We start from the raw sequence: 12,439 nt of genomic DNA on the forward strand, positions 1-12,439 counted from the left end.
ATTAGATGAATCTGTAAATATTCTTTCAGAAATATGTTCTTCTATATAAGCGAACGGTGGAAAACTGTCTTTTTCCGCAAAGGAAAAAATTAAAAAACACCATTTCTACCGCTCAAAGAAGAGATGGCAAAACATCACGCAAAAGGCCTCATAAAATGTACAGTAAAACCAAAATGTAGACAAAAGCTGAGAGGAAAATTCAGTGCGGCAGTGCCCTAGCTTTTTCATTTTTCCAGATTCTTTGGTTTTGTAGATCAAGACAGCACCATTTGCACGTGTCTAGTCGTTCTTGGGAATTGTCATTAATTGACATTTCTACACGAGATATCACGTCAAACTTTTTTTCTACTGCGTTGCCTGACGGTTTTGTTGTCAGACGGAGAAGTATCAACGAACAGTGAAAGACCATTCGGCATCTTCAAAATTCAAACACGTTACGCTAGCATGGGGGTGACGTGTGTATTTGTTTTTTCTAGTGTGGCAGTAATATTGTGTGTTTGTGGGGTATCGATGTTCGGCCCAGATAATGTGTGATCTTGCCAACCTGCCGGGCCTACAAAAACTTTCACGGTCCGTCCGCTTCACGTATTAGCGGGCGGATCCTATACACCGACCAGGTCGGTGTGTAGGCCGCGCCGCGCACACACACGCAGGTACGGGCCGGACCCATTTCGCGTTTTCCCTTCGTTTTTTTTTGTTTCTTTTAATTCTTCTTTTCTTTTTTTCTGTTTTCTTGTAGTTACTTTTTCTGCAAAGTAAAATATTTTTCTCAGTTTCGATTTTTTTTTAGATTCGAAACATATATGAAAATGAGCATATTTGAAAATATTTAAATTTTAAAATGTGTAAATTTTAAAATTCTTCAAATTTTAAATTGTTCAAGTTCGAAAAAATCTTCAAATTTAAAATTGTTCAAATAAAAAATATTCTGATTTTAAAATTGTTCAAAATTAAAAAATATCCAAAATTTAAAAATGTACGAACATTTGATTTTTTCAAAATTTAAAAAGGTCGGATATTTGAAATTTGTTCAAATTTAAGACATGTTCATATTCCTTAAAAATATTAGTTTTAGAAAGAAATCTCTAAAAATAAATATTCCAAAATAGAGATATGAAACAAGTGAAAAAGAAAAGAAAAGAAATCAAAAAAGAAAAATCACATTACCTAGTGGGTCGAGGCCCAGCTACTAACTCGGGCATGCAGGAGGGTGTGCGGCATCCCCGCCTCTGCCGACCAAGTCGGTGGCGAGGATCTCCCTATTAGCGATCGACCACTTATTTTCCGGACTACTGAAATAACAAGAAGCCCAAACAAATGCATCAGAGGGCCTCGCTACGGCTAACTGGCCCACTATAGTTCGAGTCTTTTCTATGTACTACAATTTTCATACAACTTCTCTGCCTCAACAATGGGAGCAACGAGAAGAATAGCATCCTCTAGCAAGCGGTCATGCGGCAACTTATCCCAAATTTGAAATTTAGTAATCTATGCACCCCAATGCATCAAACATACAATGGTGGACATGCATGATTCTCGACGATCATGAAATCACACTGATACATAAGTGTTAGGTACTCTAAAAATTTAAACACCATTTTATCACATGCAGATGCATTGTACAAACAATAAGTTGAAAATGGTGGTGGACCACACCTTGTTGTAGGGTTGCAAATCGGCACCCAATCCATCCCGCTAGGTACTTAAAGCTGACTAGTAAATGTGCACGTGCAATGCACGTCTTATAGTTTAAATACAATCATATAATTTGAATTTATGTATCCTTCTAGCGAGTTTTTTCCGGAGTTAACTAAATCATACAATTTGTGGGATTTTTATCCTTTCATCTTAATGTCTGGTATCATCATGGTCACTCTATTCCAAATCGGACAAAGAGGACAACTAATTTTCTTCTAAAATGTGTCCCATGAACCTATGAAGTGGTAATCCGAGGAAGTTTTCAAATAAAAATAATGATATAGTGTAAAATAGGTACAATGATACTGATCAAAATATATTTGTTAAAGAGTGCCAAACAAATCATCTCTGGTGGAGTATTAATGAAATTCGACATCCCGAAACCACAAGATGACGTGCATTATTACGACTTTTTGACAAAGAGAGTGAATTTGGTGATCAGGTGGGTACGTGTGCATGCATTCATCACCGTTGGATCCATGCCAGCACCGTTGGATGGACTAACAGGCACTAAATGTCCGTTTGTGCCTTTTTGTTGTTGTTGTTAGGGACGTGTCCTTTTCTGGTTGGCTGAAACACGTCGATCCCCTTTTGCCCCGCCTAACAGCATGTGCGCGTGTGGCCCAGCAATTCGTCTGCTCCGAGGCTGGTGTGGCATGTGAGATCCCGTGAGCCATGACTTCCGGCCAACAATCGGAGTGGAGCTCTCCGCCAGTCGAATCCAGCCGACTTGTGCCGCCGCCTGCTCCATCCTAGGTCGAGATCTAGCCGGATTCGCCGCCACTAACGTCCCCAATGGCGCAGCCGTTGTGCAGGTGGAGACCGCATGGAGGGGAACCCACAAAGTGGAGACCGCATGGACCCGGGGGCGGCGCGCTGGGCGGTCCGCCAGCTCAGGGACCAGGGGCGGCGCGCTTGGTGGCGTGCGGTGCAGGGCCGGGGCGGCGCGCTTCCTTACGTGGGCCATCGCCACCACCAGCAGACACCGGCGCAGAATACGAAGACGACCTCCATCCTCCGCAGAACCACTCCAGAGCAGGCCGATTCCTTCGACGACGCCATAGCCGAGCATCACCGATGCAACGGAGGAACCAGAGGAAAAAAATCCAAAACGTAGCCAGCACCGCCACCTCGCTAGCCACCCCTAGCGAACTCATCAACAGCACCAAAGACGCCGCCGAGAAGGAGGTCGAGCTGCAGGGGATTTATTCCAATCGGCGCCGACACCTCCATCAAATCGCCGCCGACGGGAGACCTATCCAAACTATGTACACGCCGGAGACACAAAACCGGGTTTCCCCCACTCCCCCGCCGCCGAAGCAGACGCCGGAGAGGGAAGGAAACCACGGCCTGGTCGCCGGCGGACCGAGGGAACTGGGACGCCCTCCTTTCTCTCACTCGATTTACTGTAGCAGGGGATAAGGAACGGGGATTGGTTAGGTATCCAGGATTCCAGGTTACTATATAGGAGGTGGGATATGGTCAAAAGGCGAGCTAGGGGTGGTAATTATTACCCGTGTAATCAGTGTCTTTGTTCAAATTATTGCAATCACACCTGCAAAAAACTTCAGTGGTCAGCATTTTGATTGGTTGTCACACAGAAAATGTATGTAGAAAATAAATGTAGAAAATGTCCTTTGAAAGGAGAGAATGTTCTCACTCCAATATCTCTACCGAAGTGTTAAGGTGAAACCTGCAATTATCATCCTTAATCACCGATGAATCAACTTCTATTCCGTAGGAAAAAGTTTATATTTCCAATATAAAGTGCACATGCTACAACCCTGATATAGCTTCCTATGAAATAATTCAATTTTGGTGTATGTCATTATTACTGAAACTGCTATCCTCAATAGCTTCAGTATAATAAGAAAGGTTCTCCCTCATTGATTCGAACTATATCCATGGCCTTCCTTGTTGCTAAATATACTCTTCTGCATCATTAATTTCTTTGACCTTAATAAAACTTGGCTGATTGAGGTAATGAAATTATGTAGTATCAGACAGTTTTTGTATCTCTGAGTATGGCATCCATTGTAAGGAGAGGACCTTTTAGGCTAAATTGAATTACTTATCCAAACAGCAACTATTCAGGTAGTAATAGTGAGTTAATGTGAAACCTACCTCACATGGTGCAGCATGGAGAAAATAAAAGCAAAGACAATTTATTTCCAGAGCATTTATCTGGCATACACTTTTTCAGCAAGTAAGTTCAGATATCAACTCCTCAGACTGGTCCAGTCTTGTCCAATTTGATCTCCACTAACTTACCAGAGCGATTTTACTGTAAATTACAAACAAATGAGAATGCATGCCAAATAACCAGCCGGTGATATCCCAAATAAGGGAAGAAATAATTCCAGTGGGCACATTGCATAGACAAAAAAAATCTTTTAGCTAAATTTTAAACCTAGAATCTGTCAGCTATGTATGAAGACTAAAATCGAAGTGACTACCAGACATTGTTCAATGCAGTAAAACATGGCAGATGCATACTCATCACCAGCCATATTTAGTGTTTTAGCTCGTATCTGTAATCTCAGGGATTAGCTCCACAATGTCCCTGAAGTAATTTGTTCAACAACTCAGTTTATAAGCAGCTTTAGCAAGTATACAAACCACAAATAATAGAGGAAGTCCTCCTATTGTAGCCCTATCACCATGATTACATAAGTGCAAGTACTTTAATTTTAATTGATGTATCACTACTCCCTCCGTTCCATAATTTTTGTCACAAATTTAGATGTATCTAGACATATTATCTAGACAAATTTCGTGAATCGATACATCCAAATCTGCGGCAAGAATTATGGAACGGAGGGAGTACTAAATTTAGAAAGCACAAGCATATGCAAAATCAAAATATGATCTGTAGCCTAAACCAAGAAGACTACTCAACTTAATTAGACTCCATGTGCACACCTGGTCTTGGAGTTTGAAAGAAAGCATCCTCTTTTAGAAGAATACTAGGAAAATGCCCGCGCGTTGCTGCGAGAGGGCAAAGTATTCTGACTTCAAAACAAAACAAAAAAAAAATAGAACATTGCTCTAGCAACATCATAGTAGCAACATGGTAAAAAGCTAAATTGTTACAGTTCTGCACAAATAACAAAGACCAATCAAAGGAGACCATGAGACACCTTATTATGGGTTGCCCATTCTCGGACGATCTGTACGAGGTGCTAACCTAGATGCAATCCATGACTGGACCTCTAGATCAGGAGGATGACTTCGTCCAGTGGCGGAAGACGGCTATCCGATCTACCCGGTTGAGTCAGCTTTTTGAAGGCAGCCGAGGTACTCGGTCGGGAGCATTCCGAGTGTGCCATGAATGGCGAAGCGAGAGATAGGATTGTGGCTGTAGCCGGCCACGATGGCGAGACCCACTCGAGTAGTGCGTGCACGGTCTGGAAGATCCACCTCAACAGGCGGCGGGTGAAGGAAGTGAGAACGACAGAGGTTGCCCTTTTTCCCCTGCATCTGAACTATTTTTAGCTGGGTGGTGGCAGTCTTCCTAATTAGGTTTGAACAATAGATGCAATTTTAAGTTGGATATAAAAAATGGCGGAAACCTTAACTTCTTTATTGTTTATGGGTTTCAACAAAAAAAAGATTGAGTCACGCTTCAGCTGATCACTTCAGCTGTCACCATAGCCATGTCCCGCCATCCCTTCCAAGATGTATTCACTCCCTTAAGGTGGGAGAGTAGAAAACGACGGATAGGTCGTTGGGAATGAAGTCCGAAGTTGGTAGCCTGCATTGTTTGAGCTAAACTACTGCACTCTCTGACATGACATGCAGAGACTATATACACTAAATAGAAAAACATCTTTTATGGATGGAGAGTAAGAAGGGCGGGCCTGGTGCAGCGGTAGAGCCTCACCGCCTGTGACCAAGAGGTCCCAGGTTCGAGTCGTGGTCTCCTCACATTGCACTTCGTGAGGGTAAGGCTTGCCACTAACACCTTCGTCAGACCCCGCACAGTGCGAGAGCTCTTAGCACTGGGTACGTCCTTTATGGATGGAGAGTAAGAAAATATGGACCGAACTGAAGGTTTGTATTTCTTAACTTACTAACCAAAGTATTCAATAGACGATGTGTGCATTCTTCACAACCCGAACAACAAAGAAAATAAATTAATCCGAGCGACAGACAGTTAACAGCTGATCAATTGAGCTCTCACGAGCATATGAACGAACAGGTAGGGAGCGAACAATTAACACCTGATTGATTCAGCTCTCAAAGTAGTGCTGGCCATGGCCTTCAGCGGGAAGACGCGAAACTGAATGAGCAATATTTCATCTTCAGGGATCCAATCTTCGCAGCAACGGATTCACATCTAATCCTCTAATCGATCCGCGCTACTTGCTCACCTCCGTCGTGGTGGCCGCGGCCGAGGCTGCACCGGCGCGGGGGCCGCCTTGGTGATGGTCGCCAAGGGCTGCTTATTCTCCGACTGCCTCGACACCAGCCGTGCGTGGTCGTCAGGGACCTGGAAGATTCGGCAGCCTGTTCTCCGCATCGAGCCCGCACGCCAGACCCCAGCCTCTCGTCGCGCCCCTTCTAATCGAGCGTCGTCAGGCCTCGACCCCCGCCTCGACGCTCCCTAACGACCGCCAGTTCCTCCCAGTCGTCTACGCCTCCGTGCTCGAGCTCGACACCTAGCTCCTTATGACGAGTTCCCTCGACACCGACCAGACCTCGCCGTCCCCAACGACCTCAAGCCCCGGCTGGATGCTACCGGCGGCCACGCCACCACTCTGTTCCGGTTGAGGCTACGTACGCCTCACCTTCCTCCGCGCGGCCCCACGGCTTGATCTCCCGGAGATCTGGCAGGCGCACACGGCAGTGGGCCTCTCACGCGAAGATTGGGGAGGCACCCCTGTACGGGTCAGGACGGTCGGCGAGAACGGAGGAAAAGTGCAAGAGGGAAAGAAGAAAAATAAACCAACCGGTACCATGGCATGTGTATGTATTATGTGTTTTTGTGGGAGGGCAAAACGGTCCCAAAAAAAGCGTTGACGAAAAATACAGCGAAACGCTCAGGCTCGCTTTATACATACCTAATAATAAAGGCGGCTAGGGTTTCTGCTAAGATTTCGTCCGACAATTTTTGGACCGTTTACCCTCCCGCCAAATCGCATAATACGGCAAAATGCCACTGTACCGGTTCGTTTATCTTAGCCTCCGTGCGGAGCCGCCTGCGCCAGCCGACGCGAGATACGAGCCGCACGCCCCGCTTTGCTCGGGAAGGTGGTCCAAGCGGCACGTACGTCGCCGGCCAGGCCCCGCCGCCGGCGCCCCTCCTTTCCTCGTCGGCATTACTTTCCCTTCTCCCCACGACGACGCCTCGCTTCCTCCTCACGCACGCCCCCAATAAGGATTCTCCGGCGGAACGGGACAAGGGGCGCGGGATCGAACGGGAGGCGGATGGCGTGGGCGAGTCATGGGACTGGCAGATTAACCGAGTTGGTCCCTAGATCGAGACTGCGTTGAACCAGATCGAGAGAGGATGGATGAGCAGAGAGGGGTCGGGGCAGGTGCGGTGGTGGCGCATGGAACGATCGAGGCCAGATCTATTGTTGTCGGCCGGCATGGCTTCCCAGGCCACGCGAATCAAGTGAAGCTGTTCAGGTTGGTGATGGATTGATTGGACAAAGGAATTATCGTAGCTGCTGTTGCTATGTTGCGCATGAATGGTTGATTGGAGCAGAGCATCTCTTCGATAATAAATTGATGCGTATGCGTTCGGCTATGGCGAACCGCCTGCCAACGAAGGCGGCGATTCCGGCGGCGGGGGCGATGTGATCTAGGCCACACACTCGAGCTGCAGGCCTCTCCGTATCGTCAATGTGCAGCCTCGTCGTGGAGCTACAGGCCGCCGGCGTCGTCAAGAGAAGGGGAGCTCCAGCGCGAAATCGATTTCCCCTGGTCCTCGCGCCGTGCAACGGAGCTACGCGGGAGCGTGCCTCTAGAAGCTTGGGAGCGAGAGCGAGGAGGAGAGAAATCAGATGCAGAGGGGCAGAGAAGGGAGCCGGGATGCACTGATGTGCATATCCAGGCTCTCGGTGCCAGATGCTAGCGGCAGGTGCGGCGACCGGCGGCACTGCCCCCATCCCCTGCATCGCGTGCGGTCGTCGGCGTCGTCCCCGTCAAGGGTCGAGCTCAAAGCCGTTCAGACGTAGCTGTTGAATAACCGTCAGGTACCGGATGATGTGCGATTCCTCTCGCATGTGCAGATGCAGCTGTGACCGCGTGAGCCAATCCTGTATACGAAGTAGCATCAGCATCCATTGTACAACTGGTCGGCCGGCTGCTGCTTGTGGGAGTCGAATTAGTCGATGCATCCATGCTAATTTTGTTTCTTGGCACACCTTGCTGTTCCTATGTCTTTCAACTGAACTGGAATTTTTAGCTCGATTAAAACTGACCTTAATTTATGGGTGCCATTTGCAGTCCTAAATTATACAAGATATTGGTATCGTTTTTTACATTCTCTTTTTGTTGTTGGCTTCTGTGTCTTTGATCTGAAAGCTTATCCTTTATTCATGGATGCCATGTGCGATTCTCAACCAAGCTTGATTGTCTACCATGTGCCATGCAACGATTGTGCAAACCAGAGCGTGGTTGAGCTGATGAAGGAACTAGGATCAAGTCATACCAGCAACTGACCATCTATGTACCCAAAGCATAGTTGAGATGCGGATAGATATCATTCTTTGCTATGTGCTTTGCTTCAGTGTGAGAGATAGTTAAAAAAGAGAACACCGAGATATTTGATAGATTTTATTACTTACTATTTCATAATTATAAACTACGAGAGGAACTTTTGGTAGTTACAAAAAATCAATATAATACGGGGAGTGAGGTTTTCCGCTTACATCGAAATGTGAGTGCAAACCAAATAACTTTTTTAGAGAGCTCTCCAAATAAATATACTATCTCTGTCAATTTTTAGATGTCAAAAGTTTATCTAAATTCGAATGTATCTAGACATTATTTTAGACATAGATACATTCAATTTTAGATGGACCTCCCGACACCCATTAATATATATAGAGTTAAATTTCCCGTTTTCGTTGGACCATATCTAAGGAGAGAACTCTTTCGTACCATTTTAAACCCGTTGCAACGCACGGGCACTTTGGCTAGTCTATACATAATAATAAAGGAGCTAAGGTTTCTGCCAAAAAGTTTCGTCAACGCTTTTTTTTGGGACCGTTTTGCCCTTCCACTAATCTACATAATACTACATGTGCCATGTACCGGTTCGTTTGTTTATTTTTCTTTTCCCATCTTCCTCCCTGCCAAGCCGTGAGGACGAGACTAACGCGCGGCCCTGAGACTGAGAGGATAGGCCCGCGGAATCAAAGCCCACGAGCGTCTCGCGCCCGTGTCCAGAACTACCTTGGGCTCATCTCCTCCACGGGCTTATCTCCAGTACGCCATGGAGGAGAACCAGACGAGCGACCAGCTTCTGTTAATAGTCCCACATCGCTCTCCTATACCGAGTTTCACCAGTTTATAATAATAAAGGCGCTAAGGTTTCTGCCAAAATTTTCGTCCAACAATTTTTGGACCGTTTTACCCTCCCACCAAATCGCATAATACGGCAAAATGCCACTGTACCGGTTCGTTTTATCTTAGCCTCCGTGCGGAACTGCTCTGCGCCAACCGACGCGAGATACGAGCCGCACGCCCCGCCTGCTCGGGAAGGTGGTCCAAGCGGCACGTCTGTCGCCGGCCAGGCCCCCGCCGCCAGCGCCCCTCCTTTCCTCGTCGGCATTACTTTCCCTTCTCCCCACGACGACGCCCTGCTTCCCTCCTCACGCACGCCCCCAATAAGGATTCTCGCGGCGGAACGGGACAAGGGGCGCGGGATCGAACGGGAGGCGGATGGCGTGGGCGAGTCATGGGACCGGCGGATTAACCGAGTTGGTCCCTAGATCGAGACTGCGTTGAACCGGATCGAGAGAGGATGGATGAGCGAGAGAGGGGTCGGGGCAGGTGCGGTGGTGGCGCATGGAACGATCGAGGCCGGATCTATTGTTGTCGGCCGGCATGGCTTCCCAGGCCACGCGAATCAAGTGAAGCTGTTCAGGTTGGTGATGGATTGATTGGACAAAGGAATTATCGTAGCTGCTGTTGCTATGTTGCGCATGAATGGTTGATTGGAGCAGAGCATCTCTTCGATAATAAATTGATGCGTATGCGTTCGGCTATGGCGAACCGCCCGCCAACGAAGGCGGCGATTCCGGCGGCGGGGGCGATGTGATCTAGGCCACACACTCGAGCTGCAGGCCTCTCCGTATCGTCAATGTGCAGCCTCGTCGTGGAGCTACAGGCCGCCGGCGTCGTCAAGAGAAGGGGAGCTCCAGCGCGAAATCGATTTCCCCTGGTCCTCGCGCCGTGCAACGGAGCTACGCGGGAGCGTGCCTCTAGAAGCTTGGGAGCGAGAGCGAGGAGGAGAGAAATCAGATGCGAGAGGGGCGAGAAGGGAGCCGGGATGCACCGATGTGCATATCCAGGCTCTCGGTGCCGGATGCTAGCGGCAGGTGCGGCGACCGGCGGCACTGCCCCCATCCCCTGCATCGCGTGCGGTCGTCGGCGTCGTCCCCGTCAAGGGTCGAGCTCAAAGCCGTTCAGACGTAGCTGTTGAATAACCGTCAGGTACCGGATGATGTGCGATTCCTCTCGCATGTGCAGATGCAGCTGTGACCGCGTGAGCCAATCCTGTATACGAAGTAGCATCAGCATCCATTGTACAACTGGTCGGCCGGCTGCTGCTTGTGGGAGTCGAATTAGTCGATGCATCCATGCTAATTTTGTTTCTTGGCACACCTTGCTGTTCCTATGTCTTTCAACTGAACTGGAATTTTTAGCTCGATTAAAACTGACCTTAATTTATGGGTGCCATTTGCAGTCCTAAATTATACAAGATATTGGTATCGTTTTTTACATTCTCTTTTGTTGTTGGCTTCTGTGTCTTTGATCTGAAAGCTTATCCTTTATTCATGGATGCCATGTGCGATTCTCAACCAAGCTTGATTGTCTACCATGTGCCATGCAACGATTGTGCAAACCAGAGCGTGGTTGAGCTGATGAAGGAACTAGGATCAAGTCATACCAGCAACTGACCATCTATGTACCCAAAGCATAGTTGAGATGCGGATAGATATCATTCTTTGCTATGTGCTTTGCTTCAGTGTGAGAGATAGTTAAAAAAGAGAACACCGAGATATTTGATAGATTTTATTACTTACTATTTCATAATTATAAACTACAGAGGAACTTTTGGTAGTTACAAAAAATCAATATAATACAGGGAGTGAGGTTTTCCGCTTACATCGAAATGTGAGTGCAAACCAAATAACTTTTTTAGAGAGCTCTCCAAATAAATATACTATCTCTGTCAATTTTTAGATGTCAAAAGTTTATCTAAATTCGAATGTATCTAGACATTATTTTAGACATAGATACATTCAATTTTAGATGGACCTCCCGACACCCATTAATATATATAGAGTTAAATTTCCCGTTTTCGTTGGACCATATCTAAGGAGAGAACTCTTTCGTACCATTTTAAACCCGTTGCAACGCACGGCGACTTTAGCTAGTCTATACATAATAATAAAGGAGACTAAGGTTTCTGCAAAAAGTTTCGTCAACGCTTTTTTGGGACCGTTTTGCCCTTCCACTAATCTACATAATACTACATGTGCCATGTACCGGTTCGTTTGTTTATTTTTCTTTTCCCATCTTCCTCCCTGCCAAGCCGTGAGGACGAGACTAACGCGCGGCCCTGAGACTGAGAGGATAGGCCCGCGGAATCAAAGCCCACGAGCGTCTCGCGCCCGTGTCCAGAACTACCTTGGGCTCATCTCCTCCACGGGCTTATCTCCAGTACGCCATGGAGGAGAACCAGACGAGCGACCAGCTTCTGTTAATAGTCCCACATCGCTCTCCTATACCGAGTTTCACCAGTTTATATGGCTTAGTTTTCTGGGATATAACAAGTTGACTTGAAACAACAATCATCAACAAAGATGGAGCGCGAGAATTGAACCATGCTGTGGGGGGCCGGATTCAAGGAAGTCAATCAAGCGAAGGAAAGGAATCCCGTGCAGAGAATTTGGTAAAGGAGTGGAATTATTAAAGGAGGAAATTAAAGAAAACGGATTAAAGGAGGAAATCTGCACGCCGGTGGCATGAGGACGAATTGGGGAAAAGAACCCGGACATCCCGGCGCGAGCATGGGTGGTGGTGGTGGAAGGAGAAGAATGGGCGAGGAGAGAAGAACCAGGCGTCGGTGGCCGGTCTTCGGTCGCGGTCTTGGCGGTCGGGGGAATCGATCTTTGGAGTCGGGTCGCCTTGCCTGCTGCTGGTGCGCATCTGGTGGCGGAATGAGGAGAAAGCTGAACGATCGATATGAGATAAGATCCGGCTTGCCGATTATTTCTGGGCCTGCCCCTCCTATTATTCTCGGTCGCTCCTCCAGCAGTCCAAACTATAAAAGGCCGGGCTTGGCTGTTAGCTCCATCTCCGTCAATTCAGTCTACCTAGCAAGATTGGCTTGGTTCCACTAAAAAAAAAAAACAAGATTGGCTTGGTGCAGTTTTTGCGTGGAACAAAAAAAAAAGCCGATCCTACGTTTCTTGTACTCCCTCCGATCCATATTAGTTGATGCTAATATAGATGTATCTAGACACATTTTAGTTGTAAGATACATCAATTTTAACAT

The sequence above is a fragment of the Lolium rigidum genome, chromosome 3, assembly GCF_022539505.1.
Source record: "Lolium rigidum isolate FL_2022 chromosome 3, APGP_CSIRO_Lrig_0.1, whole genome shotgun sequence".
Taxonomy (NCBI): Eukaryota; Viridiplantae; Streptophyta; class Magnoliopsida; order Poales; family Poaceae; genus Lolium; species Lolium rigidum.